Source organism: Lagopus leucura, unplaced genomic scaffold (genome assembly GCF_019238085.1).
Source record: "Lagopus leucura isolate 7727_CA_CO unplaced genomic scaffold, USGS_WTPT01 Super-Scaffold_100004, whole genome shotgun sequence".
In the NCBI taxonomy this organism is placed as follows: Eukaryota; Metazoa; Chordata; class Aves; order Galliformes; family Phasianidae; genus Lagopus; species Lagopus leucura.
The window spans coordinates 52,773,885-52,787,268 of NW_024962264.1; the positions used below are offsets into that span (position 1 = coordinate 52,773,885).

The 13,384-nt window shown below is 39.9% G+C and overlaps 1 protein-coding gene across 2 annotated transcripts in view; it reads right to left on the reverse strand.

Annotated features, from left to right (window-relative positions):
• SLC34A2 (solute carrier family 34 member 2) overlaps positions 1-13,384 on the reverse strand; it is a 50,787-nt gene that overhangs the window by 27,291 nt on the left and 10,112 nt on the right. For both annotated transcript variants that reach the window (XM_042871228.1, XM_042871227.1), the window contains exon 2: positions 66-140. The gene's annotated coding sequence lies outside the window, so the exon portion shown is untranslated. The remainder of the gene's footprint in view (positions 1-65; positions 141-13,384) is intronic.

Sequence of the window (13,384 nt, forward strand, 5' to 3'; positions counted from 1 at the left end):
TAATATAAGTGCTGTTACCAGCTGTACCAGCCCTTTCATGTCTATGATACATCTCATGCACTTACCTGGAAAAATTAAGTACTCTGACACAGTAGAAAATTAGAGGCATATAGAACAGTTTCCAGTTTCTTTGATGTATTCTGTAAAGAAAATACATAAGGCTAATTATTTGCAATAGCAACGTAACAACTTATGTATGCAGAGCATATTTCACATTAAAAGGAATTCTTATGTCACAGCATGCTGAAGATATAGGATTAAGAGAGACACAACTGGTGAAGAGAAACTCCTGATATACAAGTTACTGTTACCTGGAATAGATGTCACAACCACAGGCGATACACCAGTACTTCCCTATTTTGTAGTTTCTATCTTAAACTTTCTAGATTTTAGATGGTCCCAAGTTTAAAATTGTTCATTGAAAGAGAATCTAGGGAAATACTCATTTTAAACAACCGTATATAAGAACCTGAAAGTGCTTTCTTAAAATAAGTGGTTTAGTAATAGTATGCATGCCCGTGAACAGAAGATGGCCAAGTTGAGAAAGCTGAAAAATGTTCAGAATTTGGCACCTCTCAGTGAGGTGACATGTTCAAGTAGTGCCTACCCATGGAGCAGTTCCCCCTGACAATGGGATGCCTTCTTGGTCACCTGGTTCAGCTGCCCTTGGGCATCCCAGCCTGCATTGTCACCATTTGAAGTAATGCTTGGGCTTAAACAAGAGGTAGGGAAATGGCAGAATCCCAAACAAGCCCCAGAACACATCCACGGCATAACCATCATTGCATCTGTCCCCTCCACAGACACCCGCCTCCTGCACCGGGACAGGACAGTAAGCACCCACAATTGGACCATCTTCTGGGAGTAATCTGGGGTTCATACCTCAGCAATGAGGAAGAGATGGCAGGGCTGGGAAATGGCACAATAATTCCATTAGGCCCCATAAATTGCATATTTGGCAGCTTCGCTATTACTTGCAAGGTCACACACGCATAGAGGCAGGAAAGGAACATGAGGGCTGTGGTGCTCTTGTGGAAGTCTGAGTTGTTAATGTATAAGCTGATCCTCACTCAAGGCCACCAGCCAATCCATCTGTGCTGTAATTTCCTGCCACATAATGCTGTTGTTCACCCACTCTAGTGAACAGGATAGACCTGAAAACCTCATTGGCACCAAAGAGTTTACAACTTGCCAGAGGAAAGGAAAACCGCAGTTCCGGATGTTCAGAGCATACCATGCTGATGCTTTGTCTATGCCATAGACCCCAGTGATACAGTAAAACTATTCACAAATAAGGAAATGCATCTTTTTTTGTGAACTTTGGATTGCAAGGATTGCTAGAAATGTTTGTAGGATATAGCTCCACTTTTTCTTTATTTATTTCTCTTCTGCTTCAGAAAGACCCGAATTCTAAGGTCACTTCTGCCACAGCATTAATTCTGCCACGTGGCCTTGGTTAGATATTCATAAAGTTTAAATGTGACATTAGTGCACCATTGGAGTTTCTAGTGGTTGGAAGGTGCCTCTTCCAGTGTTAAAGGACAGCACAGATAATTATTGTCGAGATAAACTGTTCTATCTAGGCTTACATCTCCACCTAACACAGATAACAGTTTACTGCTAATATTCTTGATGCCCACACCTTTTTATTATCACGTTTAGACTGATTTACAGGCTTACAGCCCTCAGGAATTTTTGGTAGTACACACTGAACTGACATTACATACTGACTTACTGACATACATCCATCAGGTAGTCCTTCATCATATCTCAGTTCTCACACTAATACTTTTCCCGCGGAATGAAACAGTATTTCCTTTTTGAGGATATATGCAAAGTTTCATGAGAACCTGGATAAAGAATTCAGCAGGCTTAAAAAATAAATGTTGTTTGTACCCCCGGCCCCCCCCCCCAAAAAAAAAAAAGTTGTGGTTAAGCACAATCTACCTGCATTTGACTTCCATCTGTCTGTATATGCTAATAACTCTTGCCCTTTATATTGCTCTGGGGCCTACCACTAGCTAACCCGCACAGTACTCTCTTTTCCCCCCTCAAATATGCAACATGAACATTTCAATTTATAGAAAACACAGATAGCCACATAACTGAATATCTTCTGGTGATAAAGAAAGTCAGAAACCATTTGAGCAACACCTGACAAATATACTTAGCCATGGAATAACTCCCCCTGCACTAGGTATACAAGCAAAGGCTACAGTAGCCACTACTTAAACTACACCTATCATTCCCACCACCAGAAATGGTTGTACGGAGGATTCATTCTGCTTTACTCTTGTGAGAGATGCCTTTTGATGTTTAGGCTTTTGCACTTAACTTTGTTTTTTAAAATTCCTTTATTCTCTCCCATTATGTAGATCTTGGAGGTAAGTACTGCCTTGTGGAGCACTGCATCACCTCAGCTGCTGTTAAAACACATAATAAAATATAAGAACACAATGTCCAGGGTTGCATGTAGGGTATGTAAACTCACTGGAAAAACTCTTATTTGCCATATACAAAGTGATACAGACAAAGCAACGTGCAAAAAATGTCTGAGAAACAAAATGGGGGACGCTTTTGGTCATTACTGTAAATAATACTTTCCTACCTGACAGCAGAGAGATTTTATCTAGTGTGTCATTCACTGCAGCTGCCATAGCGTTCATGTGGTGCCAAGTCACATAACTCACGCCTTTTAAGAAATACCTGCTCAGTCTGATACTGCTGCTCACAGCCAAAGGCATGGACAAACACGGCCAACTTAGGATGGTGGCTAAACATGTGGTGGTCAGCCTCCTCTGTTCACTGTTAGATAAATAGGCCAGGACAGAAGAAGCCTCTGAAGAGCAGGGAACCACTTCATAGCCTTTGAGTACTAAAACAGAATCTAGAAAAACTCAGGAAATGTCTCCTGGCTTTCCTGGGAACTCAGTCAGGCTTGCTGGTGCAATTTGAGTCTTGCCCAATACAGAAAACACTGCATATGAGAACCAGGATCCCACGGACCAGGGACTCCACCACACTTCACCTTTAAGAACTTTCAATTAATTCTATTTCTATTACAATTGATTCAAAGTTACTTGTACATTTTTTTTCATTTTGCAGAAGGCACAGTAAACATTGAGTTTTATCCATTAATATTTTATGTAAGAATAATGAGGAACTTGGAAGAAAAACTGGATGACTTAAGAACCTCAGTGCAACTCAGTGGAACAACACAATACTCCAGTGTCTCACTGGTCATATATTTGGGTCTTTGTCATTTAAGCATTTAAAGAGAAATTGGAGCACATCAACTAAGCTGCCTTTTCTGAAGTGCTGCCTAAAACCCCAATTAGTCAGGAAAGGTGAGAGCTGCAGGTATTTAACATATTTTAATTCCTTGGGAAGGCTGATTTGTCAAAACTCTTTGTGATTCATGCATTTTTTAATGATAAATGTTCTAAATGAAAGATTTCTTGGACGGGAAATTTTATTGCTGCTCAAACAAGAGGAAAGGTTTGTGAGATGCAAACCCAGAAGGTTTAGTTCATGACTAACTCTCAGTAAGGCTTGACTGTACATCCTCTTCTAACCACAACAATTCCATGCAAACATCTGTGGGCAGTGTCATTTGAATAGAAATTGCTGGGATCCAGAGCTACTTGAGCTCATTTTCACATGAAAAGATTATGAGCTGATAATCTGAGCAACTCAGTTAACAGAGCCACCTTTGTAGCAGAGGCAGCCACCTGGCAGGGACCTGATGGTGTACCTCATTTAGCCTACAGACTTCCCCTTCATACAGAGGGAAACCATCAAAAATTTCAATAGAAATCAGCAGATAAACTTTGGATGTTTATTACCAAATGCCAATTGTCTTGATGACGAAGACTACAAACGAAACAATCTTATGTGTATGTTTCACCTAACAGTCACACAACAGAGAAAACAACTGCCTTTTTTTTTTTTTTTTTTTTTTTTTGTAGTCCATATCAGAGATGTATTGCTCTCTGATGCAGAAAAGTGTGTGAAAGTAATTCTGCATCCTAATAACACCAAGCCACATTGAAGCTCAGGAAAAATATATATGTACACATACAATTTAGAGGCAAAGAAACGCGAAGGTAACCGTATATGGAAGTTTACAACTTAGAAGTTCAGAAAAGGGAAATACAGCAGATAAAGACAATAAACAAAGTACCATGTGAGGAATGTAATTAAATATGAAGCTACACCAGAATCATAATATAACATGTTCAATAAGAAATGTGTTAAATAATTTCCAATTTTGATCACTTCCTTAAGCATCTCTTACATCAACTCTTAAGAGCAATTGGAGGACAGTGCTTACCTATTCCAGGTATCTTAGCAAACTATAATTCCACCATTCTTTGATCATTAATTCACATCAAAAGTCCTTCTTCTCAACAAGACTTCCTTTCCTTTTATTTGATGCAGATGTTTAAATCAATACATCTAAAAGTAGCTGTCTAAAAAAATACCAAGGAACTGCCAAGAAGAACTAAAAAGTACTTATGTATGTGATTAATAACATCAAAGAACTCAGAGAGATACGTGTAGAGATAATGACATTGTTACAAACTGACATTTCTGGAGAAATAGACTGACACGGTCTTGATGCTGCTGAGGTTAGTTTTCTCTGTTCCGAAAAATACAGCTTCTCTGTAAATCCTTTATTCCCACTAGAGAAAAAGCAAAATAAATATTTCTAAACTCAGTATTCATTCAAATGCTAGGCAATGGAACAAAGTTAAATCAATTCCTGAAAATTTAACAAATATTGAGCTGAAGAGAAAAAGAGGACAAGCTTTCAGCTGGTACTTCCAATATTCCTACTGGCACCCACATTACTCAGCGGGTGCTAGAAGCAGCTCAGAAGCCCACAAGTGACAGGACACTAGGAAACAGCACAGCACCGAAGGAGGTTCAGAGTGGGCATTAGGAATAATTTATTTATGGTATGGGTGGTCAGACACTGAGAGAGGCTTCCTACAGAGGTGGTTGATGCCCTGTGCCAAACCCACACTTACGGCAACAGGTAAAGCTAGAAGACGAGTAGTAAAGCACTATGAATAGTAAGGAACAGTCCTTCAAGAAAAGTGGAGGAAAAAAACCACCACATTTCCTTTTATGATGTACCACAAGCTAAACCACAGTCTGAGCTTGCTGCCTATCAATGACCTTTTCAGAGGTCTGAGATACATTTGTGTGACCAATGGAGTTAGTATTAAGTTTGATGACATACTGCCAAACCAGAACTGAAATAGTGTAATTGTACAACCAAAGTAGAGCAGCAGAGCACATTTTAACTAGTCCAGAGATCTGTCCTAAAGCAACAGTAACCTTCAGGGGCATTTGTGCTACAGCCACATTCGTGTTTTGAACCACACTCACCTAACTCAGAGGTCACAGCTATGATGATGCATAATGCTTTGCAAATATCAACAGTTGTCACAGACATGAAGAAAGATTGGGTATTGACTTTCGAATTTCACAGTTCAGGAAATAAATGCCATGGGATATTTAAACATAGTAAATACACAAAAACTTAAATTTATGTCCATCTCACAGTAGGGAAACAAATAACTGTGCCCCAAACCTGATGGCATGCAAAACATGACAGAGGAGATGTTCCCTGTTGCTCAACAGGTGATTGTACACATTAGAGAAACCTCAGCTTTGCCTCTGGTAACAAAGAGCTTGCAAGGCGTGAGATTACAAGCCAATCTGGTTGCAAACCAACAAAAAGACGATGCATATTTACAAAGGGAGGTGCTGAAAGACAAGTATAAGTCCATAAAACTTGTGATGTAGTAGCAGTATTAAAAGGGAAAGAGGATCTTCATTAAGTAACCAAGGATTACATTCTGCTACAGTTAAGATGCCAAACCAAGCTGAACCTCAGCAATGTTGAATGACATAAAACAAATAGTAAGATTAAAATAAAGACACCGTAAACTGCCTGTGTCTTCTGTGACTTCATTGTTTGCAACTTCCCTCAGCAGCTGGAATTTTAATGTTAAAAATGTAATAGATATACCAGACTCATGACATAGAAATCTCTGCTCAATATAAAGAATCATCCAGCTTCACCATTTCCATCAGCTCAAACCTGTAGGTTGGATTTTAGACTATTTCAGGATTTTCTCAAAGAAGTTGAGAAGAAAAAGAAGCTAGCCTTATAAGAAAACGTAGGCATGTGACTGCAAATTGTGAGATACCACTCTCTGTACCACAGCCCATTGCCTCTCCTTCACAGGCAGGAGGCTTCCAGAGTCACACCTGGATGTTCATTGCTAGGTGGGTTTTCCTGACGTAAGGCTTAATCTTTGTGCAACTGATGACGTTTATGACTAAAGCCTAGGCTCAGGGCTGTTGGCTTTACAATCCTATCTCAGCACTGCACTCATCCTGCAGCAAGATATCCTCTGTTCTCAAAGGAACACGTTTTGTGCTGTAACCAGAGGTGTAAAGAAAGATTCTACAAAATATTTATCTCCTTTGTTAGTTCAAAGTAATGCATTTGATTACTCTTCAGCACAAAACCCCTACAGATCCTTCTGCTTTTCTGCAGCCCCATAGCCCTCATATATTCACTTGTTAGGCTTTTCACCAGACACAGATGAAACAAAGGTTACTGGATTCCTCCATGTGGAAAAAATTGAATCCACTGACATTCATCAATGCTTGCTGAATGTTTACGGAGACCCTACAGTGGATATGAGCACAGTGAAGCAGTGGTGGTACATTTCAGCAGTGGTGACAGCAACAGTAGGCCATCTCCACTGGTTCAGACTTTCACATGTGTGGCATGCAGGCTCTTGTTCATCACTGGTGAAATACACAGCTAGTGGTGTGACTATGTTGAAAAATAGTGCTTTGTAGCTGAGAATTTTCTCTGTCAAATAGTGTTATTGTGCTCTTTGTATCTGTTCTTGTAGTTTCCATGGGAATAAATTGGAGTCATTATTTCCAGAGAGACCTACCTACAATACTTGTGTTCTGAGGATTTTACTAAGAGCTTCTCTTCTTGCTTTTTCTTGTACTTTCTCCTCAGTGACTAAAGCCCAGTATTGAACAAAGCAGATGGATGCAAATAGTTAGAAAAGTGATATTAATGGAGTTCCCAATTTCCCATGGTAGACCATGAAAGAGATCTGCCAGAACTTTTTTTTTTTTAAACATTCTACTTCTCTTATGTTCTGCAGATTTAAATGACTAAATGCCTCAGACTAGCACAGCAAGAACTGCAGATGCAGGCAGCCAAGGAAGCTGAGAAGTGTAGATTTTTCTGTTGTTTGAAAATGTAAAATTCTGCAGGCTAAGCCTCTCTTAAACATTTAACATTGCTTAATTTCCATGAAGTACCAGGGAAAACAGCTTTATGATCCAATAAAAAAGAAGTCAGGTGGTTTGCTCACAAAGCTCTTTAGCCTTTCAGATAAAGTCAGATTAACTGTGAACACATCTATCAACATTTCATTTGATTACAAATAACACAGCCAAAAACAAGAGCTGAACACCAACCAGACCTCAAGACACATACTCACAGTTCCCAGATTTCCTCTTTGTTTTGTACTCGTGATTATTCATTACTATTTTTAGCATCAGCTTCTCTTAGCATTAACAAAACCAGCAGAGTCACATTCCCAGAATTAAAGACAAATAGACAATAGAGCACACTAACCTAGCTGCAGGAGGACTATGCGCTATGAAAAAAAGTCCAAATAAACAAATAATACCCTCTGTGAAGCCTGCAAGCTGGAAGTACTGTGCTTTGACCAGACATGTGCAGGCACAAGCTGGATACGATAGGACCCAGCTATCTTTATTTCTGGGCCAGTGATCAAAAGGTGTTTCTCAATATGCTGTGCAGGCTTACCACCCACTGACTTCTCAGGGAAGAGCTGAACCTTGTGCATTTGCAACCAGCAAGAAAACAATATCCAGAGAAGTGGCTCTGCATTAAGCTGCCTTTAAGAGAATTCTTAGGGAACACTAACAAAGGTCAAGTTTTAAACCTACATGATACTCAGGTATCCACAATGCTGGCCAGTTTACCGGTAGAGGCTCAGAAACAGCAAAGGTGGCCTTATTTTGGAGATACTACCTCTGAAATCTGAGTGAACACGAACCTGTAAGCAGTGGTTTGTACAACACACCTTGCAGGTAAGAAAGGGCAGGCAAGAGGCTTGTTTCTTGTCCTCACTCACCTCAAGGCAGCACCTTTCTCAGTCTTGCTTCTATCAGCTGGTCTACAGAAAAGCTCTCTCAGTGTAAATACCAGGTTCTAACCAACATATTTTCCATTCAAAAAGACCAAAAGAGATCCTAATGACTCAGATGAAGAACAAGCAAAAACATTTGTAGGTGGTTTGGCTAAAGAAGAACAAATTTACTAATAAGCTGGAAACTCCATTCCCTCTGCTTTCTCTTGCAAGCCAGAGAGATTGCAGCTGTCACATCTTGTGGTTTAACTGCGATGCTTAATTGTTTCAGTACCTGAGAATTTGCACTGTATCCCTGAAGTTCATTTGAGAAAATAGAGCTCTACAAAAGCAAAAATTCAGGAAAAAATTTGCATACACAGCAGGGAGGTTTATTATTTATGATCTCCCCCATCTCCTAACTGCAGTTTGGGAATTTGAACAAGTAGCTTTACATCAAATCCACAATTTCGTTGTGCTAAAGCTTACTGAAGATACTTAGTCTTGGTTTAAAGGGACCAAATGGTGGGAAAATCAACACAACTCAACTGTTTCCAGTGTAAATGATCCTCACAATTAAAAAATGTGGACTATGTTCCAAGTCTCACTCTGTCTATCCTTGAATATCTTTAATATTTTTCTTAAAGTCATGATATTCAAGTTCTAGCTTGAGCAGATTGCCAAGATGCCAAACTGAATCAATGCAGAATATATATATTTTAAAGGGGATTTTAAGGGCAGGGCAAGTACTTATTCCAAGCAATTTTGCTCAATTCATTTTCTGGATTCAACTCAAAATATTTATAATTTAAAGAAAAAATTAAATGGATTTAAAATGGTAAACAAACATTCACAGGTAAGAAATATAAATTAGGCCATAATATGGAAGAAAAACTATTGCAAAAAAAATAAAATAAAACAAAAAAATCTCTGTCTATTTGGTTTTTGTCTATTCTCTGCCAGAATTTTTTTCATATCAAGTAAAATTCTAATTTATATTGGTCATGTATTTACATTAAAGACTATGACAGCAATAGCCGAAGATCTGTATATGTAACATACTTCTGTAGCTAGAAAAGCAAGCAGCCAAATCACCCAAACCTTATCCTCTTTCAGTTCCATCTACTATCCCTCAATTACAATGTCACCAAGGATGCATGGAATGTCTGCATTATTCCTTTCCCACAAAAGCAGTTTCTTCCAAAGACAGCAAATCAACATTGCGGCCAAGAAGTAAGATTTCTGTAAAACCATAAATGACAATCAGCATCTTTTTTTCATTACTATATCCATCTTTTTTGCTATCTTAGTTTGCCATTATATATAGTATTCATGGGAATAAAAACAAAGCTAAGCTTAGCAGAAATGAGCTTCAGGTTATGCTCAGATGTTCCAGGAGAGCCAAAGGGTACGAGATCCCACTTTTTTTTTGCCCTTGGGCAAGAAGGTGGCATGCCTGGAGATCCACAGAAGCCTACAGCCTGGCAAGCAATCAGGCTGCCCTGCACAGCATCTGCCCATGCATCTTTAAGTGTTGCTGTGGGAGAGAATGGAAGACCACCGCACAGAGTGCAGTGCCATTGCAGATCCTTGGGCCAGCTGAGCTGGCAAAGAAGGGTCCCACCAGCCTGGCTTCTTAAAAGGCTGCTGCTCTAACAGCTGGATTTTACAGAATCACAGAATTGTAGGGGTTGGAAGGGACCTCCAGAGATCATCGAGTCCAACCCCCCTGCCAAAGCAGGTTCCCTACAGTAGGTCGCACAGGTAGGCATCCAGGCAGGTCTTGAACATCTCCAGAGAAGGAGACTCCACCACCTCCCTGGGCAGCCTGTTCCAGTGCTCCGTCACCTCACTGTAAAGAAGTTCTTGCGCATGTTTGTGCGGAACTTCCTATGCTGCATTTGTTTGCATTTCTCAAACTTGTTGCTATTATATCTACACTTACTAAACAAAAGGACACTGGACCGCAACCTTTTTTGTATTAAGTGACATTCAGACATAACGCAATCTTTGATTTCAAGAAACCTGCCTTGCCAGAGTTTACAATGACTTCAGCCTGGGTGCTGCATCCTCACCTTCCTATTTTTCGTACAGGTGCTTGAATTCCTCTGCTTCCTTCACTGATATCCTTCTGTTTTTTCTTTTAATTCTCCCACAGTAAAGAGGTGTTAGCCCTTCCAAGCCCTCTTCCAATCTCCTCCACTTTCCATTAGTGGAGTGAATGTCCTTAAAATTCCCTTAAAAAAAAAATCACTTTCAAAAATTCCTAGAATCTCAAGTGCAAACATAATGTAAGGCCACTGCTTCTGTGATACTCATGTTAAAGGTAGAAAAGGTATCATGAATTATTAAAAGATGCACTCACTAGCAAGATAAAAATAACATACTGTGTTAGAGAGCTTCCCAAATGCTGTGATGCGGTGAGTGGTTTTGTAGACAACTTCCCTATAAACTTATATATAAGGGAAACAAAAACAAAGAAAAAAAAGCCAGGACTACCATAGAGCAGAATGTACTCATGTTCAGTCTTACAAGATGCGCTTCAATTTGGGGCAAAACTTGCCCAGACAGAATATTATTTAAGGGGTACATTATATAACAAAGACTCATACAATAAACAAGAAGTAGGTTTTGTAGGCAAAGAATATATATATGTGTATTTGGATTTCTGAGTGCTTAGGCTATGGCTTTTTTGTGTTTCCAATTCATTCCTGAATAAACCCATACACAGGTAACCTACAGAGACACTACGAGCACGGAAATAAAAAGCAAAGACCATCATAAGACAAATCCTGGCTCTTCTGAAGCAGGCATCAAAACCTCTACTGATAACACCAGCTCGCCTATCATCTTCACGTTTAAAATCAGCATAGTCTGTTTTTGAAGACAAAAGGAAGCCTGACAGAGTAGCACAGTCTGCAAAGCACACGCAAGCCCAAAGGTGGGACAGGTGAGGTCTGCACAGGGATAGGGCCAGGGAGACTGCCACAGCGGGGAGAGGCATTTAACCCAAATAAAGGCATGTAGAAACAACAGACTGGAAAAGGAAACAGATTAGAATCCGACAAGAAGCGATTATCTAATAGTAAGGGGATATAGTCACCAGGGTTGGCTAGATAGTGAGATTAGGACCTAGCAACTAATGAACGGTTTGGGATGAGTAAGAAGGGAGATGAATGTGAGGAGGAGTACCAGTGACTCCAGTAGAGAATGACACAGAGCCAGGGACTACCAAAGCTCTGATGGTGACGATTCATCAATTAGACTTGATGAGCTTAGAGTTCTTTTCCAACCTTAATGGTTCTCAGATTCTAAAAATTAGGAAAAGGGCAGTTAGGTGTGATAGGAACCAGCTGAGCAAGCAAAATGGGGAAAAGCTACTGAGACACCAATGAGCTCAGGGTAAGTGCAGCCCAGAAATGAGAATGGTGTCTGGGCAGGGAGAGAGGTTTGTAGGTCGGAGGCTCAAAAATCTTGGGCACTGCTTCACACAGTGAGTGCAGAGGAACGTGGTGGGGCTGGAGGAGGAGGCTGGTACAGGGTACCAAAACAAGCAGAAGAGATGGCAAAGCTGTCAGGGCGCATGGAGACAGGTCTGGCTCAGACAGTGAGATTAGGGTCAGAAGCAGCCGGCTTGGAGAGAGGGAGGAGGTGAAGGAGAAGGGTCTGTGCCACCAGGAACTTGCTTCTTTTCAGCCTCTCCCTCTGTGTGAACTACAGAGCCACTTTCTATTTTAAGCAGCAATGGGAGTGCCTGTAGGAATTAGGAGTTCAGGTGGTGTTATTAACCACCACCTCGCCCAGAAACAGATACAGATCTTCTGTAAGAAACTTGGGCTTATTTGTATATTACTTTCTGATCTTTGAGCTTGAATGGCAGTTTTCAATCTAGCTATAAAGCTGTTTATTATGTTAATGCCTATTGTAGCAATGAAAATAATAATAATTAAAAAAAGTAATCAATCTACTGATTAATCTGACCTGGTTAAGGAAGCTGTATAACTCATTAACTGTATTCTGGGAGGTGTTTTGTTATGAGGATATTTGTAATGAGGAAAAACTGTTCCTTGCAGAAGTCAGCCATCTGGAATTATTTTAATGTTAGAAAACTGTTGGAATTATACAAGAAGTACCATTAACCAAACTTGTTTATTAATTTTAGTACAGTAATTAATTGCTTATAATTATCAGAGTGGGAAAACACTTTCTAAACCAACTGTTTATCAAGAAAGATTAAGTCAATCTCAGAAGAGACCATCTGAAATCAGACAATTGGACAGTAAGCTCAATGCATTTGTTGCTTTTCTGATCTGGCCAGCAGCAGCTAACGACAGCTGAACAGCAAGAACACAGAGCTGTTGCAGGAGGAGGAGGACTGGGTTCTTGATGACAACCAGTTTTTGGATCAGATCACATCAGCAGTGAATACTGATGCCTTCAACACGCCCCTGACATGCATTCTAATAACTCTTATTTGCTTATTTGCCATTTCACTTGCAAAAGTAACCATTACACTTGCACGTAGGGAAAAAAATAGCCTTTTTTTAAGACTACTCAATGACCACCTGAGAACCCAACTTAGCTGCTTTTCTTGTTATTCCATATAACTTATATCTGGCAAGCACCCAGGATCCATTTTCTCGGATATGAACTGCAGTCCTTTTTGCTATGCACACGCTCATGTTTGTGTGTGCAAGCTCTTTGCAAAAGACAGCATGATAGCTGCACTTTGAGGTTGCTATCGGGAAGGACAGAAATAAACTGAAGTTACAACAGTCATTAAATATGTACTCACTAACCTGCACTGATATGCTTGAGCCAAAACCAGATGTAGGCCATGCATTCTTTATTTCAGGATCCTCTGTAAAACTGAAAGCTCTATTTCCTATTCCATCTTCATGTACTTTCCTGCTTCCTTCCCTACTCCAGTGTTTAGAATGCCATTCCTTGTGCAAAAAACCTCAAGCAGTGGTTTAACATTTCCCCAAAGAAATGGAAAAGGACTTCCCAGTCTGTACTTTGCAGAAGAGCCTTTGTTTGTTGTTGTTGTTGTTGTTGTTGTTTTTTTGTTTTTTTTTTAACTTAGTGTTATAAAAAACACAAATTTTGTGTTCCCCATTCTCACCTGACCACTGACCTCTCATAGAGATGCCTGAATATCTCCATTTTTCACA